Source organism: Neofelis nebulosa, chromosome 3, assembly GCF_028018385.1.
Source record: "Neofelis nebulosa isolate mNeoNeb1 chromosome 3, mNeoNeb1.pri, whole genome shotgun sequence".
NCBI classification, from domain to species: domain Eukaryota; kingdom Metazoa; phylum Chordata; class Mammalia; order Carnivora; family Felidae; genus Neofelis; species Neofelis nebulosa.
Genome location: NC_080784.1, coordinates 108,162,653 through 108,181,794, shown reverse-complemented (window position 1 = coordinate 108,181,794; position 19,142 = coordinate 108,162,653). Strand labels below are relative to the sequence as shown.

At 36.8% G+C, this 19,142-nt stretch overlaps 1 long non-coding RNA gene across 2 annotated transcripts in view; it reads right to left on the bottom strand.

The window, feature by feature from the left end:
- LOC131507161 (uncharacterized) overlaps positions 1 to 19,142 on the bottom strand; it is a 122,671-nt gene that overhangs the window by 86,792 nt on the left and 16,737 nt on the right. For both annotated transcript variants that reach the window (XR_009259370.1, XR_009259371.1), the window contains exon 2: positions 16,896 to 16,988. This is a non-coding gene — a long non-coding RNA (uncharacterized LOC131507161). The remainder of the gene's footprint in view (positions 1 to 16,895; positions 16,989 to 19,142) is intronic.

Genomic DNA, 19,142 nt, shown 5'->3' with positions numbered 1-19,142 from the left:
CTTTGTGGGCTTAATGGATATTATTTAAGTTTAATCAAAAGTTGCATGCAGGGGCACCTGGGTGGCTCAGTCAGTTAAGCATCTGATTCTTGATTTTGGCTCAGGACATATCATCTCATGGTTCTTAAATCTGAGCTCCACATGGGGTTCTGTGCTGACAGTGCGGAATGTGCTTGGGATTCTCTGTTTTCCCTTCTCTCTCTGCCTCTCCCATGCACACTGTCTCTCACACACAAAATAAATAAACAAACTTAAAAACAAAGAAGTGTGCAATGGCAAAAACTTAGAAACACTTCTTTCAAAACCAGAAATAAAACAAGCATATCTCTACTACCATATTATTTAATATTAGACAAATTGTGATGTAATTTTAAAGTGTAGGGTCAACAAAGAAAGAAATAAATCTAATCTCCAGAATCTTTCTATGCACATTCTCATATTCTCATGGAGGCAAGAGTCCTTTTGGGAAGATAGAGACTACTGCCATGGACAATTTATACTGAACTTTCATATCGCCACCACCTGCCTCATCAGGAGACCTAATTTGCTTGGCAATCTTATTTTTACCAATCTCTGCTCTATTACTTTGCTAGGGATGCTATAACAAAGTATCATAAACTGGATGGCTTAAACAACAGAAATATATTCTTGCAATTTGGAACCAGAAGTCAATGATCAATGATTGCTTTTGTCTCAGAGCTGTGAGGGATAATCTGTTCTAGATCTCTCTCCTACCTTCTAGGGGTTGACTAATGGTCTTCAGTGTCCCTAGGCTTCTGGACCATCCCTATATCTGCCTTCATCTGCATATGGAATTCTATCTTTGTGTGTGCATGTGTCCAAATTTCTCCCTTTTTATCAAGGCGTCATTCATAGTAGATTAGGGGCCCACCATAGTCCACTATGACTTTATCTTAACTAATTACATCTGCGCAATTAAGTCCACATTTTGAGGTACAGAAGAAGGGAGAGCTGTACAGAGGGACAGAGTTTCCTACCACATATTGCTAGCCTGGGAAAATATCAAATAGCAAAGTACAGTTTCTACTGAATACATCCTTTTTGCTTCATTACAAAGTCAAAAAATTGTAAGTTGAACCATTTAAAATGGGTACCATTTGTGTGTGTGTGTGTGTGTGTGTGTGTGTGTGTGTGTGTGTGTGTGTGTATTGAAGAAAAAGGGTTAATGCATGATCCTAAACTTGTCAGAACGAATATAACAAGATGAGTCAGGATTAATTACTGAAAAGGGATGAATTTGAAGTGTGGTCGATTTCAAAAGCTTAGCTTTAAAAGTATAAAACTGGAGAATCTTAAATCCTGCTCTCTCTCTTAAAAGACCATGGTGGCAATAAGTTAGGAAGCTAAATATTTCATTATTCTATTAAGAAGGATTATGTCTACAGGCACACAGGCTTATTGCTGCCTCAGAATCAGCAAAGTCCTTACCCAGAGATTCTTCTGAGAAATCTACTCAGTCAGTAATTAGCTTCCCTATACTGTGTTCCAAAACAAACAAAAACATTCAATTTCATTTAAATCTAGCTGAAACTCAGTCCTTTCCCCCAAAATCCAACATAGTCTCTCTCTTTTACTAGCTAAGGCTACATTCTCATGTTGGTTTCTCTGCATGAACAAGGATTTTGAATTCAGTTCATATTTTCAGATTGGACTGAACTGTGATGTTCTTAAACATGTTTTTAATAATTTGTTATATGTCCAATTGGAGATTTAGGCAATCGGTTATGAATCTTATGTATAAACTTATGTCAATAAAATACTGTTGGTATTGAAGGACTGGTTAAGTAAAACTATGGAATGAAGTTAAGTCATAGATGAAGATGGCGACTGAGTTCCAATCATTCTAAAAAGCACACATTGAATGTAAAAAAGAAGATATAAGTGGGGTGAACTTCAGTAGATTAGTAAAAGTAGAACAGGATGGAATCCTCTTAGAGGAAATCATTTCAAAGAAATAATCCACTGGGCTTGTGCTGTGGAGATGTTGGTTAAGATGGTTATTTGCTATAGAGATGACTGGGCACTTTGACAACTGAAATAAAAAGTGTTGGTGAAGGATAATATGGAACAGAGACATTTACTCCGGTGTAACAGAGAGAAGGCAAAGAATCTATATATAGATGCAGATAGGTTAAAAGTTTTTGTAACAAGCCAACTGGGTAGTTTTATCCTGATTACTTTTCTTTTCTTGTGAAATAAGGAGCGAGGCATCTGCTTAGAATGGGAGGTGGGGAAAGGGTTTTGAAGATTTGACAGGGTGTGAAAGTGTGTTATAGCTTTGTGTCAGCAGGGCAGTGAGCAGGGAAATGCAGGAGACAATGCTTAGGGACAATCTAAGATGCAATATCCTAAACTGAGAATAAGTTGCAGTTAGCAAAATTCTAAACTTTTCTCCAGTCACCTTCATTGTGTGGCTGAAAACCACAATAACTACAACAATATGGAGAGTGAGGACTAATTGGGTTGTTTGCTTTTCCCAGAAAGGCAAGAAGGTGGAAAGAATGTCAAGCAGATAGATTCCAGCCATTGTGGAATCTAAATTAGGTAAAATGGGAAAGGGTGATAAAGAGCAAGGTGAAAGTTGGATTAAAAATCTTATAGGTTTATAGACTTTGAGATGAATAATGCCTAAATAAGTGAGCTGGAAAGATAGAAAGTGGTAGGAACAGAACACGAAGCTTCAAAATCAATATTGTAAAGGTGATGTGGTTATTGCTACTGATCAAGTTTTGGGAATCACAATAGTCGTTGCAGACCAGGGTAGGTTAGAGAAAAACATCACTGGAGAGTTGAAACTCAGGAACTACAAGACCAGAGTTTGGGGTTGAATGTTTTTGTATTTGTTTATGTGATATTTATATTTAATTTGGATTTATATTATCAAATATTTCTTAAAATTGTAGTTTTTCAATTAAACTTAAACAAAATAAGAGTAAACAGTTTATAATAATCAACATTCCTGGGGAGTTAATTTTTGTTTTCTTGTGCTTTTTTTTAATGTTTATTTATTTTTGAGAGACAGAGACAGAGCACGAGCGCAGGAGGGCTAGAGAGAAGGAGACACAGAATCTGAAGTAGGCTCTAGGCTCCCAGATGTCAGCACAGAGCCCAATGTGGGACTCAAACGCACAAACTGTGGGATCATAACCTGAGCTGAAGTCGGATGCTTAACCGACTGAGCCACCCAAGTCCTCCAGGAGTTAATTTTTGAATGACCCCTTTAGCTAATCATTATTTTTTTCAGTGTAACTGTTTTAGTTGACCTGAGTCATGAGCAACTATTTATTGCTGCTGGAAATAAAATTTAACTGATTCAAAGCTGAAATGGGACTCATCGTATGGACATTTCTGAATTTCACAATATTCCTAATGCTCTTATTTCATGTTTAAATGTCAAAGCTGCATCCTTTTGGGGCGCCTGGGTGGCGCAGTCGGTTAAGCGTCCGACTTCAGCCAGGTCACGATCTCGCGGTCCGTGAGTTCGAGCCCCGCGTCGGGCTCTGGGCTGATGGCTCAGAGCCTGGAGCCTGCTTCCGATTCTGTGTCTCCCTCTCTCTCTGCCCCTCCCCCGTTCATGCTCTGTCTCTCTCTGTCCCAAAAATAAATAAAAAACGTTGAAAAAAAAAAAAAAAGCTGCATCCTTTTTGTAAAACTTAAGCAGTAATATTTCTTTGAATTGTTGATGAATAATTAACATTTGTCATACCATGCTGACAGGTGTTCTCTTGACACACAGTCTTAAAGGCTTTATTCTCCTTTTCCCATTAGCATATGGTCTACCTTATAATCAACACTTGATGGTCCAGATGTGAAGTTTACAGTAGATGTTTCTTGTAAATGTCTAGTATGTCTCCTGAATTCTCAAGGCTACAATTTCAAACTGTAATTGATAAATGAATAATTAATGACAAAATTTAACTCTTACCACAAAAACAAATTAAAAGTTTTGGGGGAAAACCACATAATATGCTGTTAATATCTTCTTTTAAGCATTTAGTGTTCCATTTTTTAAAGATTTAGTCTGTCCACTGTGAAAACCTCATCTTATTTTTATCTGATAAAAATATCTTAAAGAAATTCTATTGGGGACATATCTTCAGTTTTTGAAGGAAATGTGAATATAAGGGAAACACTGAAGTGAAAAATTCAGAAGATATATTTTTACGTTATTTTGGTAAGCATTCCTCCAAAATGTTAAGTTTTTTACTTAGAAATGCTTCACTTCAAAATACTTAAACTATAGAAACTTAAATGTCTGATTCAGAAATACATAAAAAATAAAAAATTGACTGAAATATACATATTGTACTGCTGAGAAACAACACCATTTCCTCAAAAGCCTTTTAAGATTAACAATCATTCTAACAACTAATTTTGGAGTTATATTTTGATACAATTTGTTTTGAAAAATAACATGTTCCTTCAACAGACTATATATATATAGTCTGGCATATATATATATATATATATGCCAGGATTGGGGATACAAAACTGTTTCATAAGGCATTTCTCTCAAGGAGCTTAGGTATAAGCTCTTATGGCTCTTCATCTATAAATCTGGGGTGGCAGAGTATTGGGAATTTAACTGTAATACCATTTCGCCCCTGCAACTAATGATCATTGCTGGAATTCAGTGCATATATAACTTTCAGGTCGTGGCTCAGAAGCTATCTAGGTGGCTTGTTCTCTCTGGAAAACGACAGCCTTCTGGTAAAGGCAGAATATTTCTTAAAAGCTTTTGCAAGAAAATCAAGACAATGGTAAAGTTCATAGTGTTAATAGATTAAGTAATAGCAAAGCCTAGTCAATAGCAGGATGAGATGGAACCTAGGGTGGTAGATAATGACAATTTTAAATAATATATTACATCTTAGCTCTGGTTGATGTCAGGATCCAGAAAATAATGCTGAGAAGACAGATCCATGACCATCTCTACCATAGAGCTTATAACATATGAGCTGCTAGCTATAACCTCAGGCTGGGCTGTACGGAGGATATGTTGTTTGATCAGCCTCAGTCATGCTTTTCTGTGACCATTCTCTCCACTCCATTTCTAATATATAAAATAGCCTTACTCTTTCAGTCCAGTGTTCTTGTCCTCCTCAGGAGGATAGTCTCTCTTGGGGCAATCAGAGCTCTGTTACCAGACCCAGTACTTGTTTAGAGATCACTAGTCCAGATGTACTCTGACAGAAGTGATGAAGACAGGATACAATGGGAAATCACGAACTGAATTGAGTTAGTGTATATATCTGGAGGTTTAAGCTGTGATATATTAACCCTGGAGTTTTGGAGAATAATTGGACCAAAAAAAAAAAAAAAGATGTTTTCTTGAGAAGCAGATGTGAGGCAGAATTTTGTGACTTTGTTCAATTTTTTCCTGGTCTTGGGCCACATTTTATTGCTCAAGTGTCCCTATATATGAAAGCCAGTTATGGTTGCTTTCCCTTCCACCTATAATAAAAGAATCCTAAGTACAAGGAAAATTAAGTGCCCAGAAGAAAGCACCAACACTGTAGATATTCAGCAAGTATTTGTTGAAATGAACAAAATTCCTGGGATTTCTGAGACAAGCGGGAAAATAATCAATAGTTTTGAAGAACAAATAGTACTCATATAATTCAATACTTTCTATAGGGACCATGGATTAATTATAGGAAGAAAGGTTTGGTCTGTTTACTATCAATTTCATCTGATCTTCAGAGATGGCATTCATTTAAAAATAAGTAAAAGTAAGGAAGCTCTAATATAATCATGATGGCAACTTTGCATGAACTTAGAGGAATATCTGGCAGACTCCCTGGTAATAGTTCATATAGACTTGAAACAAACTTTTTATCTCACAAAAGGAAAAAAAAAACATATGGAAATAGGTTTGTTTGCTTTTGTTTTTTTAATACTCTAATCTCAGACTTCACCTCACATACCAGACCCCATGTAAAAGACAGTCCCAATTGCACAGTGGCAATTGACCTGGACATGAAATTGTAAGTGCCTCTGATGGCACCACAAGGTTATGTAGGGAAAGCTGATGCCATGGCATGGGGGATCTTCATCTGAGTACAAGGAATTAAATGGGCCTTATGTTATATTTTGGACAAGAGGCTTGCATATGAGCATGTACTAGTCTGCCATAAGATGTATGTTATGAACTGAATTGTGTCCTCCCAAAATTCATATTTGATTGTATTTGGAAACAGGAATTTTAGAGAGGTAATTAAAGTTGAATGAGGTCATAGAGCAGAGCTGGTGCCCTTAGAAGAGATAAGGAACTAAGGGATAGCGCTCTCTCTCTCTCTCTCTCTCTCTCTCTCTCTCTGTGTGTGTGTGTGTGTGTGTGTGTGTGTGTGTGTTCACACAGAGTAAAGTCCAGGTGAAAATAAAAAGTAAGAAAGCAGCTGTCTTCAGGCCAGGAAGAGAGGACTCACCAAACACCAACATGGATGCCACTTTGATGGTGGATTTCTAGCCTTCAGAACCATGAAAAACAAATTTTTGTTGTTAAAGGTATGGAGATTTCCCATATACCTTCTTTCTCCACACATGAATAATCTCTCACATTACCAGCATTACTCATCAAATGGTATATTATTATTATTATTATTATTATTATTATTATTATTTTACAAAGTATGAACCTGAATTGACATATAATCATCTAGATGATAATATGAGAGGCTATATTCATGGGTGGCAAAAGGAGGTATAGGGGATATCCCTAGATCTTCTTTTCAATTGTGTTATAAACCTAAAACTTATCGTCTTTAAAAAATTATTTTATTTTAGAAAACAAGATAACATTGGAATGAAGTCTTTTCTTGTTCTCCTTTTAATATCATTAGCTTTTCTGATATTTCCTAATCCTGTACAATTCTCTGTGACCTTATAAAGTCATTATCAAGTTTTGGGATCCTGGCAATATATGTAACAGAACAGCTGGTATTTGTTTTTTCCCTTTCACTTATCCTCTCAATCTTTCCCCATGAACTTTAAGTTCATTTGCATAGTGCAATGGTATTGCTTGAAATAAATTATCCAAATTTAAAATACAGAGGGTAGCATAATAACATAATAAATTAGTTGTCATAAAAATTATCAAATATGTTTTATCTTCCACCAATTTAAAAGATAAGCTGGAGAAAAGATTGTAAAAAGAAAAAAAAATCCAAAACTAGGACTTAAAATTGAACCTTTTTGAATTTTCAAAGCAATAATAATAAGGGTACGAATACTAAAAAGAAAAAGGCCCATGGTATCTACAAATAAATCTAAGTCACGTCATACTATGTAAAATCCATTTTCTTGTTAGATCATTCTAATAAAATTAGAAGTAAAGAGACTTTAATTGGTCATGTATTAAAAGAGCCAAAGAATGCAAAAGAGAAATCACTACTTGTTTTGCCCATGTACCTTGAGGGGAAAAAGAAAAAATCTAATGACTTAATTTATCATGAGTAAACATTTTTATAGATTTTATAGCAGCTAAATTTTTCCCATGGTGTTTTAAAAATAAAGATGAAATACTGTAAAGAGTCAAATTGCAAATTGTTGTTGTTTTGACCCTTTGCAAGGCCTAAATCTATAAAGGTTCTTCTTACCTAAAAAATATAATATTGAAGGGTCATACAAAAGTGGTTTTATTTTTTTTCTTATTTTTTTATCTGTATAGGATAAGAAAATCTATATGGTAGGTAAAGGAAACTATGAGTACTTTATCAAATTATCAATACACCATGGGGCCCTGCATTCTGAGACAAAAACTTGTGAAGGTACACATGACCTCCACATTGCCTCATCATCTTTCTGAATATTAAAAAGAAAATTTATCAGGATAGTTCCATTTTCCAGTTCTACATGCAAGAAGCTTGAAAGTTGCCTCTTCCTCCTAACAACCTAACAACCTCCTAATAAAGTGAAAAAAAAATCAACTCTTACAGGATCCATATGGTAGGGGAGAAGACTGCCCCCATGACTGGGGAGACAGACAAATGAACAGAGGGAGTCACAACTTATAGGAACAGAGACTCAGGAGAGGAAGTCACCCTGGAACCAGTGTCATGATCGTAAATCTGAACTCTAAGTGATTAATTGCTTAAAGCTTGTGCTGACACTTCTGAGAGCTAGAAGTCCAGGGGCACCTAGTCATAAGGAGACCCCATGGTATTATAAGATTTACCCCCAGGAACTCAACCAGACTCCCACAGTAAATATTAGAAAAAATACCCTTTGGCTTCCATCAGAAAGAGGGGGAAATATTTTGAAATATTTTGAAATTTTGAAATACACCATTTTGAAATATACCAGAGCACTCTGTTCTTAACAAGGCCTTGCCCTCAGTAAACACTAGTTAACCAGAGCCTAACATGCTAGGGTATTATCAAAGCCTAACTAACCTAGGAAGGGAAATATTTAGCTTCAGTCCACTCTAGCCATCCTGTCCCACATAAGGAAAAAGAATAAAAAACACTTCAAGAAACACTTCTGAAGTTCACAGAACAGAGGTTCAGGCTTACTAAACGACTGAAGAAATCCCAAGACTATAGAACACTTCCCTTCCTCCCATACCTCACCATTATGTTACTAAACGCCAATTCACAGCAGTTCCTTTTACCCCACCAAATCACATCCTGTCATCAAGAAATGATTACAAGGTATACCAAAGGAAACACACACATACACACACAATTTGAAGACTCACAGCAAGAATCAGAACCAAATGTGACAGTGATGTAGTAACTGTCAGACCAGGAATTTAGAAAAACTACGATTAATAGGCTCCATGATTAAACGGATGTAATGGAAAAAGTGGCTGACATAAGAATAAAAGGGAGATGTAAACAGAGAGATAGAAATCTTAAGAAAGAATAAAAAAAGGAATAGTAGAAAAAAACACTGCAATAATAATGAAGAATGATTTTGATGGGTTTAATGGTACACTGGACATGGCTGAGAAAAGAAAGAATCTCTGAGCTAGAGGATGTATTAGTATAGATCTTCAATACTGAAAAGCAAAGAGAACAAAGATTGAGGGGGAAAATCTTCAGATTTCTAAGTTTTATGGGACCATGTAGGACAACTACACATAATGGTACATCATACACATAATGAGAATACCAGAAGGAAAAAGAGAAAAAGGAATTTAAGAAATATTTGAAACAATGGTGGAGAATTTTCCCAATTTAACATGAGACATCAAACCACAGGTCTAGGAAAATCAGAAAACCAAACAGCATAAAATCCAAAAAAATCTATACAAAGGTATATTATTTTCTAACTACACAAAATCAAAGAAAAATAAGAGAGACAGATCCATGGAACAGAGCAGAGAGCTCACTAATAGGCGCCCATGGCGCCTGGGTGGCTCAGTCGGTTGGGCGTCCGACTTCGGCTCAGGTCATGAGCTCGTGGTCTGTGGGTTGGAGCCCCGCCTGGGGCTCTGTGCTGACAGCTCAGAGCCTGGAGCCTATTTCAGATTCTATGTCTCCCTCTCTCTCTGACCCTCTCCCATTCATGCTCTGTCTCTCTCTGTCTCAAAAATAAATAAACGTTAAATAGATAAATAAATAAATAAATAAATAAATAAATAAACCAAATAGGCACCCATAAATACAGCCAACTGATCATTGACAAAAGAGCAAAGGCGATATAATGGAGCAAAAATAGGCTCTTCAATAATTGGTACTGGAACCGTCAGACATCCAAATGTCAAGAAAATGAACCTTCATAACCTTCACAAAAATTAACTCACTACGGATTTGATCATAGGCCTAAAACACAAAACTATAAAATTCCTAAAATAAAACACAGGAGAAGATCTAGGTATAACATTTTAGATACAACATCAAAGGCATGACTCATAAAATAATTGATAAGCTTGACTTCATTAAAATTTAAACTTTTATTCTGCAAAAGTCAATAACCAGGGAATGACAGGCCAGGAAAAGATTGGGAGAAAATATTTGCAAGAGACACCTCTGATAAAGGATCATTAACCAAAATATATGAAGAAATATAAAAAAACAAAAACAAAAACAAAACACACCTGAATTAGAACATGGGTCAAAACCTTAACAGACACCTCACCAGAGATTATAGATGGCAAATAAGCATATGAAATAATGATCTACATCCTAGGTTATCAGGGAAGTACAAATTAAGACAATAATTTATCACTCACTATAAACCTATTAGAATGACCAAATCCTGAAAGACTGACAACACCAGATATTGGGGAGAGTGTGGAAGCAATAGAAACTCTACAAATTTTACTATTCTTTGCTGGTGGGAATACAAGAATTTGGCAGTTTCTTACAAAACTAAACACACTCTTATCATATGATCCAGCAAATGCATTCCTTGATAACTCCCAAAGGAGTTGAAAATATACGTCCACACAATAACCTGCACACAGATGTTTATATCAGCTTTATTCACAATTGTCAAAACTTGGAAGCAACAAAGATGTCCTTCAGTAAGTGAATGGATAAATAAACTGTGATACATCCAAGCAATGGATTAGTGCTATTATTCAGCACTAAAAAGAAAGGAGCCATTGACCCATAAAAAGACATGGAGAAACCTTCAGTACATGTTCAGTGATAGAAGCTAAGCTGAATATTTTGCGCATTGTAAAATTTCAACCATGGGACATTCTGGAAAAGGCAAATCTATGGCAGTTAAAAAGATCAGTGACTTCCAGGAGTTGTGAGGACGTTGAGTAGGTGATACATAGAGTATTTTTAGGGTAGTAAAACTACTCTGTACAATATGATAGTGGTGGACATAAGTTACATTATACATGTGTCCAAATGCATAGAATGTGCAACACCAAGAGAGAACTATAGTAAGCTATAGACATTGGATGATTATGACTTGTCAATATAGGTTCATCAGTTCTAACAGATGTATCAAATGTGGTAGGGTATGTCATTAATGGGGGAGGCTGTGCATTTGTTGGGGAAGGGTTTGTATGGCCGGTCTGTGTACCTTCCTCTCAAGTCTGTTGTGAACCTAAAACTTCTTTCAAAAAATAAAGCCTTAAAAATACATTTTTATTTTGTCTTTTCTCTGAGAATGCTTTTATGTCATCACTTGATTTTTGACATGTAAAGAATGGATATCTTACACTTGTATTAATTTGTTGCTTATATTGGCATTCAGGCAAAGGCTGACATGATCTCATGGTTTTCTGTCCCAGGAGGATGGACTCTGCTAATTATGTACATTTAAAATGCAAAAACATAATGCCACTTTGCCTCTGGCCTTGTTCAGCCTCTGTTTCCTTTACAAATGCTTGTTACAATTTATTAACCATGAGTTGTATCTGAGCAAATGAAACTTTCTTTCCTCCCTTCCATACCTGCACTTATGCAACTCACCAGGCATAAATGTTGCATAAATTTGCAAACCAGCCAATTGGCTTTCTGAGCATGCAATTAAGTTGTAAAGCATTTTCCTGCAGTGCTAAACCCCAAGAGAATCCAACAGCTTCTGTGAATCCAATGCTGAGGTTCATTTTCAAGCCAGGAGCAAAATAACTAAATCATGTTCAGCACCTGTCTTCAGAATGCTGTTTACAGTTATGTTTATTTATTAGTTTTCCATGGTTTAAAGCAATATGTTTACTTCTCTTTCTCCTCTTTGTATATCCCTCTCTTCACTCACACACACACACACACACACACTTGCTATCACAAAATCAACATGGTACATCAATAAGTGCCAGTTATGATAATTACCAATTGCCTATATCATTATGTCCTTATATCATTGCTTTATATAGTATCCCAAAGTGTGTCTTTTGGTATTTATGGCTATTTGCGGTTTCCTTTATGTTACCAAAGCTTGTTTTCTAAGGAATGTCTAACAGGTGAATATTGTTTAATATACAGCCTTAAAGAACTGTTAACATATTACTAGGTACACACAATACCCTGAATTTCCCCTTTATTTTTAAATTGAAAATTCAGTTATTTAGAACATGAAAATCATATTCGCTTTTGTGCCTCTGTTTTTCCATCTGTAAAGTGGAAGTTGTGAGTTGACCAAATGAAAGGACGTAGGTTGAGAGCTTAGCACAGAATTTGGCATGGAGTAAAGTTTGTACCTCACCCCAAGGTTACAAAAGTGATAGCTGGAATGGCCATGAATCAAACCTGGATCTGACTCAAATCTGAATCCAGAGAAAGATGATGAGGATGATGGCGATAATGTTAATGGTGAGTTAATAACTCAATGCTATTATGCTCCAAATCTACTCTATTTTTGGAGACTGGCTAAGCATTCAGGATTTTAAAGATCTTCCTTTTGTGGGGCACCTGGGTAGCTCAGTCATTTAAGCGTCTGACTCTTGCTTTTGGCTCAGGTCATGATCTCACTGGTTTTGTAAGTTCAAGCCCACATAGGTCTCCATGCTGACAAGGCAGTCTGCTTAAGATTCTCTGTCTCCCTCTCTCTCTGCCCCTCCCCCACTTGTGCTCTTGCTCTCGCTCTCTTTCTTTCAAAAACAAAGAAACTTAAAAAAAAATTTAAATCTGCCTTCTGCCTTTGTTACTGTTGGCGACAATGCTTTTGCAATGCCATTTCAGGGCTTTCTCTTACCTGAGAATAGAACATTAAGGCTGTTGTTTAGGTTTCCTACCAGTGATGTCCACTATGATCAAGGTTTGAGCACTACTATATCTTTATTGACAAATGCAGAAGCTATGTCAACATTTTTTTATTACTTCACTGCTTATATGATTATGACTTGTGAATTTCAGCTCTCTTTCAAAAATATTTATGACAATATGACATTTGTGAGAAATCCAAGTATGGTTTTTCAGGAACCATTAAATTACACACCAAAAAAATGCACAATTAAGCTATAAGAAGGTTGAAACTAATTGGGTCTGTCAAATCATATAAACATTTTTAAATATTTTTTAAATGTTTATTCATTTTGGAGAGAGAGAGAGAGACAGAGCATGAGTGGGGTAGGGGTAGAGAGAGAGGGAGACACAGAATCTGAAGCAGGCTCCAGGCTCTGAGCCGTCAGCACAAAGCCTGATGTGGGACTCAAACCCACGAAACGCAAGATCATGGCCTGAGCTGAAGTCAGATCCTTAACCAACTGAGCCACCCAGGCGCCCCTCATATTAATTTTTTAAAGTAAATTTAATAAAATTTAAAATTTTTAAATTTGAGATGTTGACTCAGGATAGTTCAGAAAGAACTCATCCAAACAAGAAGTTGAAAAACATCTATTACATAAGTTCATAGTATTTTTGTTTGTTTAAACTGGACTTGCACTGCAAATTCATAACAGCTTTATGTTGACATAAAAAATTCATTGGGAAAAGACTGATTTTGAAATTAACCAGAGTTATAACTTAATTAATACTTTGTTTTCCTTGAAATCTTTATTGGCAGGAAGAGCTTATAGTAGTTTGACAATAAGAGCAGTCTCAGAAATCTCCCACATCATGCCTCTGAGCTTCTGAACATGTCTCTATATTTTTCACTGGATTTTTTGACTGAGAGCATACGAGAATTTTAAGAACTGATAACACTATAATGAGTTCTTTCTCTACTAGCCCTTCAACTAGTAGAAAAGTTAGTGAAGGAGAAGAGAATATTTCTTGTTGTTTGTTTAGATCCCAAGATAAAGTTTATTGACTAAGAGATAGTGGCTATTTCCATAATTGTCAAAAATTCCCTATCTATATAGCATGATAAAAGTGAAAGGTTGTAGGATTTGACAGGATTGATACATTTGTGTTAGAAAAATATGTTTGCTATTTATTTTTTCCTTGTGAATATAAATGTAAAATCAAAAATTGGGTCCTCATTTCTTAGAGCATTTTCTTTGAATATCTTTTTTAGTTTTTCTTCAGTTTCTTAGCTAGCATACCTCAATTATTTCTATAGTATTTGTTCTGCTTAAATTATCTATAAGAATCCTTGTTAGGTATCTCCAGACTAAAGTCTTTTTTTTTTTTTCTTAATGTTTATTTTTTGAATGAGAGAGAGAGAGAGAGACAGATTGTGAGCCAGGGGAGGTGTAGAGAGAGAGGGAAACCCAGAATCCGAAGCAAGCTCCAGGCTCTGAGCTGTCGGCACAGAGCCCAACATGGGGTTCAAACTCACAAACTGTGAGATCATGACCTGAGCCAAAGTCGGACACTTAAACGACTGAGCCACCCAGACGTCCCATCCAGACTAAGGTCTTAAACTGTGAGATCATCAGTTTATTATACGTCTTATTTTGTTCCAAGACATTTTGCATATGCATACCAGTGAGTTGGTGAGCTTACAATGGAGCACCTTTCCACTTTATTTCTTATTTTTGAAGTTCCCATTTGTGGATAAGGTCATGTATACAAGTGAGGAGAGCACTGAACTCACACTTTCATTAGGATCTATAGCTGTGTACTATATCAAGCATTAAGAACCTATTCCTGATAATGTCAAAGGATTCATTCCCACCATTCCTGCCCTTTCTGGACTGGGAAAATCTATTTTTGAAGAAAAGGCTTTTGGGGCACCTGGGTGGCTCAGTCAGTTAAGCCTCTGACTTCATCTCAGGTCATGATCTTATAGTTCATGAGTTCAAGCCCCATGCCAGGCTCTGTGCTGACAACTCAGAGCCTGTAGCCTGCTTCAGATTCTGTGTCTCCTTCTCTCTACCCCTCCCCCACTCATGCTCTGTCTCCCTCTCTCTGTCAACAATAAATACACATTAGAAAATAATAATAAAAAGATAAGGCTTTGGAAATAGTCTCTAAAAGATCTTGTCACCCATCTATAGTTTTTTTTTTCTTTCAAGTTTTTATTTAAATTCAGTTAACTCACATATAGTGTAATATTAGTTTCAGTAGTAGAATTTAGCCAATTCATCACTTACATGCAATACTCAGGGCTCATCACATATGCTTTCCTTAATCCTCATCACCCATTTAACCCATCCCCCCCCACCTACCTCCGGTCAACCAACCACCAGGTTGTTCTCTATATTTAAGTGTCTATTTCTTTTTAAAAAAAAATTTTAACGTTTATCCATTTTTGAGAGAGAGAGACAGAGCATGAGCAGGGTAGGGCAGAGATGGAGAGAGACACAAAATCCGAATCAGGCTCCAGGCTCTGAGCTGTCAGCACAGAGCCTGACATAAGATCGAACCCACAGACCAGACCACGAGATCATGACCTGAGCCAAAGTCGGACATTTAACCGACTGAGCCACCCAGGCACCCCCACATCTATAGTTTTTCTAATTCTCTCTGGTTTTCTGTGAAATTTTCTCTTTCTTAAGCCACCTCTGGGGATCTTCCTGCATTGTTTTAACCTTCCCTAATTAGTATCTGAATTTTCTACTAACATAGGAAATAACTGATGCAGAGCTAGAGGTTGTCTTTTCTTATAAAATTATTCTAAGTTCCTCTGAATATGTTTGTCTATTTGCCTAGGTTTAGGAAAGTCTAAAACAATGACTTTTAACTCATATGATCACAATTTAAAATTAACTCTAAAAATGTTTCCTTTTCTGAAAAGGTTTAATATAAATAAGCAATTGAACTTTGGGCTTTCTGCCTGACAAAGAGGGAAATAAGGCTGATCAGAAAGAGAGGGAAGCAGGTAGTGGAGGAGCACAGGGTAGAGGAATCATAGAATAAAAGTCATTAGTCTGTTAACATCACCAAGATGGTAACACAGATTGACATAGATTGTTCCTAAGTTCACCCTCCCTCACAAGAGAAACTGATTTAAAAAAAAAAAAAAAAAAAAAAAAAAAGACATCATTGAGAGAATTCTAGAACATGGAGGTGCGGCTGAAGCACCTCCCTGAACCATAGAGACAAGGACAAGGCCAACTGCATTAGAAGAATAAAAGCAGTGGCTATGAATTAACTACATCATCCCTCCCACTGGCCAGAGCAGCACCACACTAAAAAGTTTCCCCTGAGTCTTCCATTTCTCCAGTGGGAAAACAGAGCCCACAGGAACAACAAGCCCTCACCCAGCATTGGGAGTTGCTTTGCTGAAGTCCTTACTCTGATCTTATACTATGAGAATTACAGGGGAATTTGAAGAACCCAACCACTAGGAATGTGACTGTGATGGAGAAGAGGGGAGGGGCTTGCGACAACCAGCACACATATCTTAGAAGATCAAGTTCATACCTACAGTGCTCAAAGTAGTAATCCCAACCAGCAGTTTTGTTCATCTACACAGTCAGAGGAGCACTCTGGCCATGGAATGTGTTTGGTGCAGATCTGCCTGATTCAGATATATTATAAAGTTTTAGTCATCAAAACAATATGGCACTGCATAAAATCTGACAAAAGAGCAACAGAATTGAGAACTCAGAAAGTAACCCACACATACAGTCCACTAATATTTGACAAGGGAGCCAACACTACTCAATGGAGAAAAAGGTGCTTTCAATAAATAGTGCCACAGAATTGGATTCTCACTTGTAAAAGAATGAAACTGGACCCATTTCTTACACCACTAACAATAATTAGCTGCAGTTAAATACTTAAATGTAAGACCTGAAACCATGAAACACCTGGAAAAAAAATAAAGGAATAGAAAGTCTTTGCCATGGGTCTTAGTGATAATTTTTTTCATAGGACACCAAAACCACAGGCAACAAAAAAAAAAAGTAAGTAATTGGAACTATATCAAACTAAAAACTATCTGCACAGTAAAGTAAAGCATCAACACACTGAAAAAGTACCAGTGAAATGGGAAAAAAGATATTTGCAAAAATTTATCTGATCAAGGTTCATTTCCAAAATATATAAAGAACTCAAACAATTCAATTGCCAAAAGACAAATAACCTAACTAAAAAATAGGCAAAGGGCCAGATTAGACATTAAAGGACAATATGTACCTTAAAAAGATGCTCACCATCACTAGTCATCAGGGAAATTCAAATTAAATCTGCAAAGAGATATCACTTCACACCTGTTAGAAGAGCCATGATCTGGAAGACAAAAGATAACAAATGCTAGTGTGTATATGGAGAAAAGTGAACCTTTTTGCACTGTTGATGGCACCAGGCACCATGGAAAAAAACATGGAGGATCCTCAAAAACTTCAAAGAATTACCATATTATCCAACAATTCCTCCTCTGGGAATATATCCAAAGAAAGGGAAAACACTAACTTGAAAATATTTTTTTGCACCCACACATTCATAGCAGCATTATTTACAAAAGCCAAAACATGGAGAGAACCTCTGTCTCCATTGATGGATGAAATTGTCTGGTTCCAAGGAAAGGGTCTTGAGTCAGAGTGGGAACCCCTCTGGTCATGACCGGATCTTACAGGGCCCTCCAGGTTTGCTGACTCCTATTTCCACAAGATCAGCACAGGAATAATACACTGATTAGGCAAACCTAAATGTAAAAGAACTATGGGACTCACTTTCAGTCTTTAATGTTTCAGAGTGGAAGGTCACAATATAGTTGTAAGTTTGAGTGATCTAGACAAGTTATTTTAGGCAGTTGTTTTCCCTCTGTAAATATGTTCTATTTTTTTTTTTAATGTTTATTTATTTCTGAGACAGAGAGAGACAGAGCATGAGTGGGGGAGGGGCAGAGAGAGAGGGAGACACAGAATCTGAAGTGGGCTCCAGGCTCTGAGCTGTCAGCAGAGAGCCCGACGCGGAGCTCGAACTCACAGACCACGAGATTGTGACCTGAGCTGAAGTCGGACGCTCAAACGACTGAGCCACCCAGGCGCTCCTAATATGTTCTATTTTTGAACTCCACTTGTTTTGGGGAAATACCCGGGTCTTCTCTGGCCTGATGTGGACTCCATATTTCCACTTTGGTGGAAAAAAACCATGGTGTCTGCTCCTCTGTCTGAGTTAAGGTTTTGAATTAGGTTGTCCTTCTCTGCCTTCTACTGGCACCTTGCCTCTTCTGTCTTCCCCTCCCCCTGCTCTTTCTGCACCAACTTGGGTGTGGTCTACACAATTGGTTCCTATACCCTCCTCAGTGCCTCAGGCACCATTGGCTCCTCCTTCAATCCTCAAGGTCAAGGAGTAAAATGCACCCCCCTGGACATCTAGGTCTTTTCCAAATAGAATGAATTGCTAAAGCTTTGATTACTGAACATAGGTTTGTGTTTTTAACTTCTTATTGCAGAGAAATTAAGGCTATTTGGACCTATTGGAAAACATGCTTTGTACTTAATTGGTTCATGAATTTACCATCTAAAAAATTCTGGTGTAAACACCTCTCAGTTGGTTACTAAGTCCTTAATTGGAGACTAAGGTTCCCTAAGATTTAAAATTCTGCTAAGTGTACTTAAAACAGATGTAAATAAGGAAAGCAACCCTGTATGTAGGAAAGTAGAAGGTATGTAAAAAGATATAAGAAATGGAAATACATTTTTGTTGAGGGTAGAAGGTAATTTTGTCCTAAATGAGACTGGTTATTTGGAGAGAAATGGCTTTGGGACAAAGTTTGAAGGCAAAGGAATGTTGTAAAAGGTTCATGAAAGGAAATCTCTGAAAAGGGATATTATGTGTGTTCAGGATGGACTAAGGTTGAGATGAATGGAATTTTAAAAGTACACTGGTATAAAGTTGAAATTCTGCTTTTCTCTCTGCTCAAATGACAAAGTTTTCTTGGACTATTGATCTGCTCTTGACAAGACAATGCAAACAAAGGTTTGTCTTCCAGGAAAACCAAAGTTTTAGGTTTCATCTTTATCAGGTCTTTGATTACTTAGTTAAAACTTCTCAATGTTAGGGGCCCCTGGGTGGCTCAGTCAGTTAATCGTCTGACTTCGGCTCAGGTCATGATCTCATGGCTTGTGAGTTTCAGCCCCGTGTTGGACTCTGTGCTGACAGCTCGGAGCCTGGAGCCTGCTTTGGATTCTGTGTCTCCCCCTCTCTCTCTGCCTCTCCCCTGCTCATACTCTGTCTCTCTCTCAAAAAAAATAAATAAACATTAAAAAAAAATTTTTTAAACGTCTCAATGTTAAAGGAGCTAGGTTTTGGTAACAACTATATAATGCTATACATTCATCTTTAGGATCTTTTATTGCCACCTTGGTTGAATAAATAAAGTTTTAATATTTGTAGTAATCTGTAATCCTATTTAGGATGCACTTATAACTTCCTAAG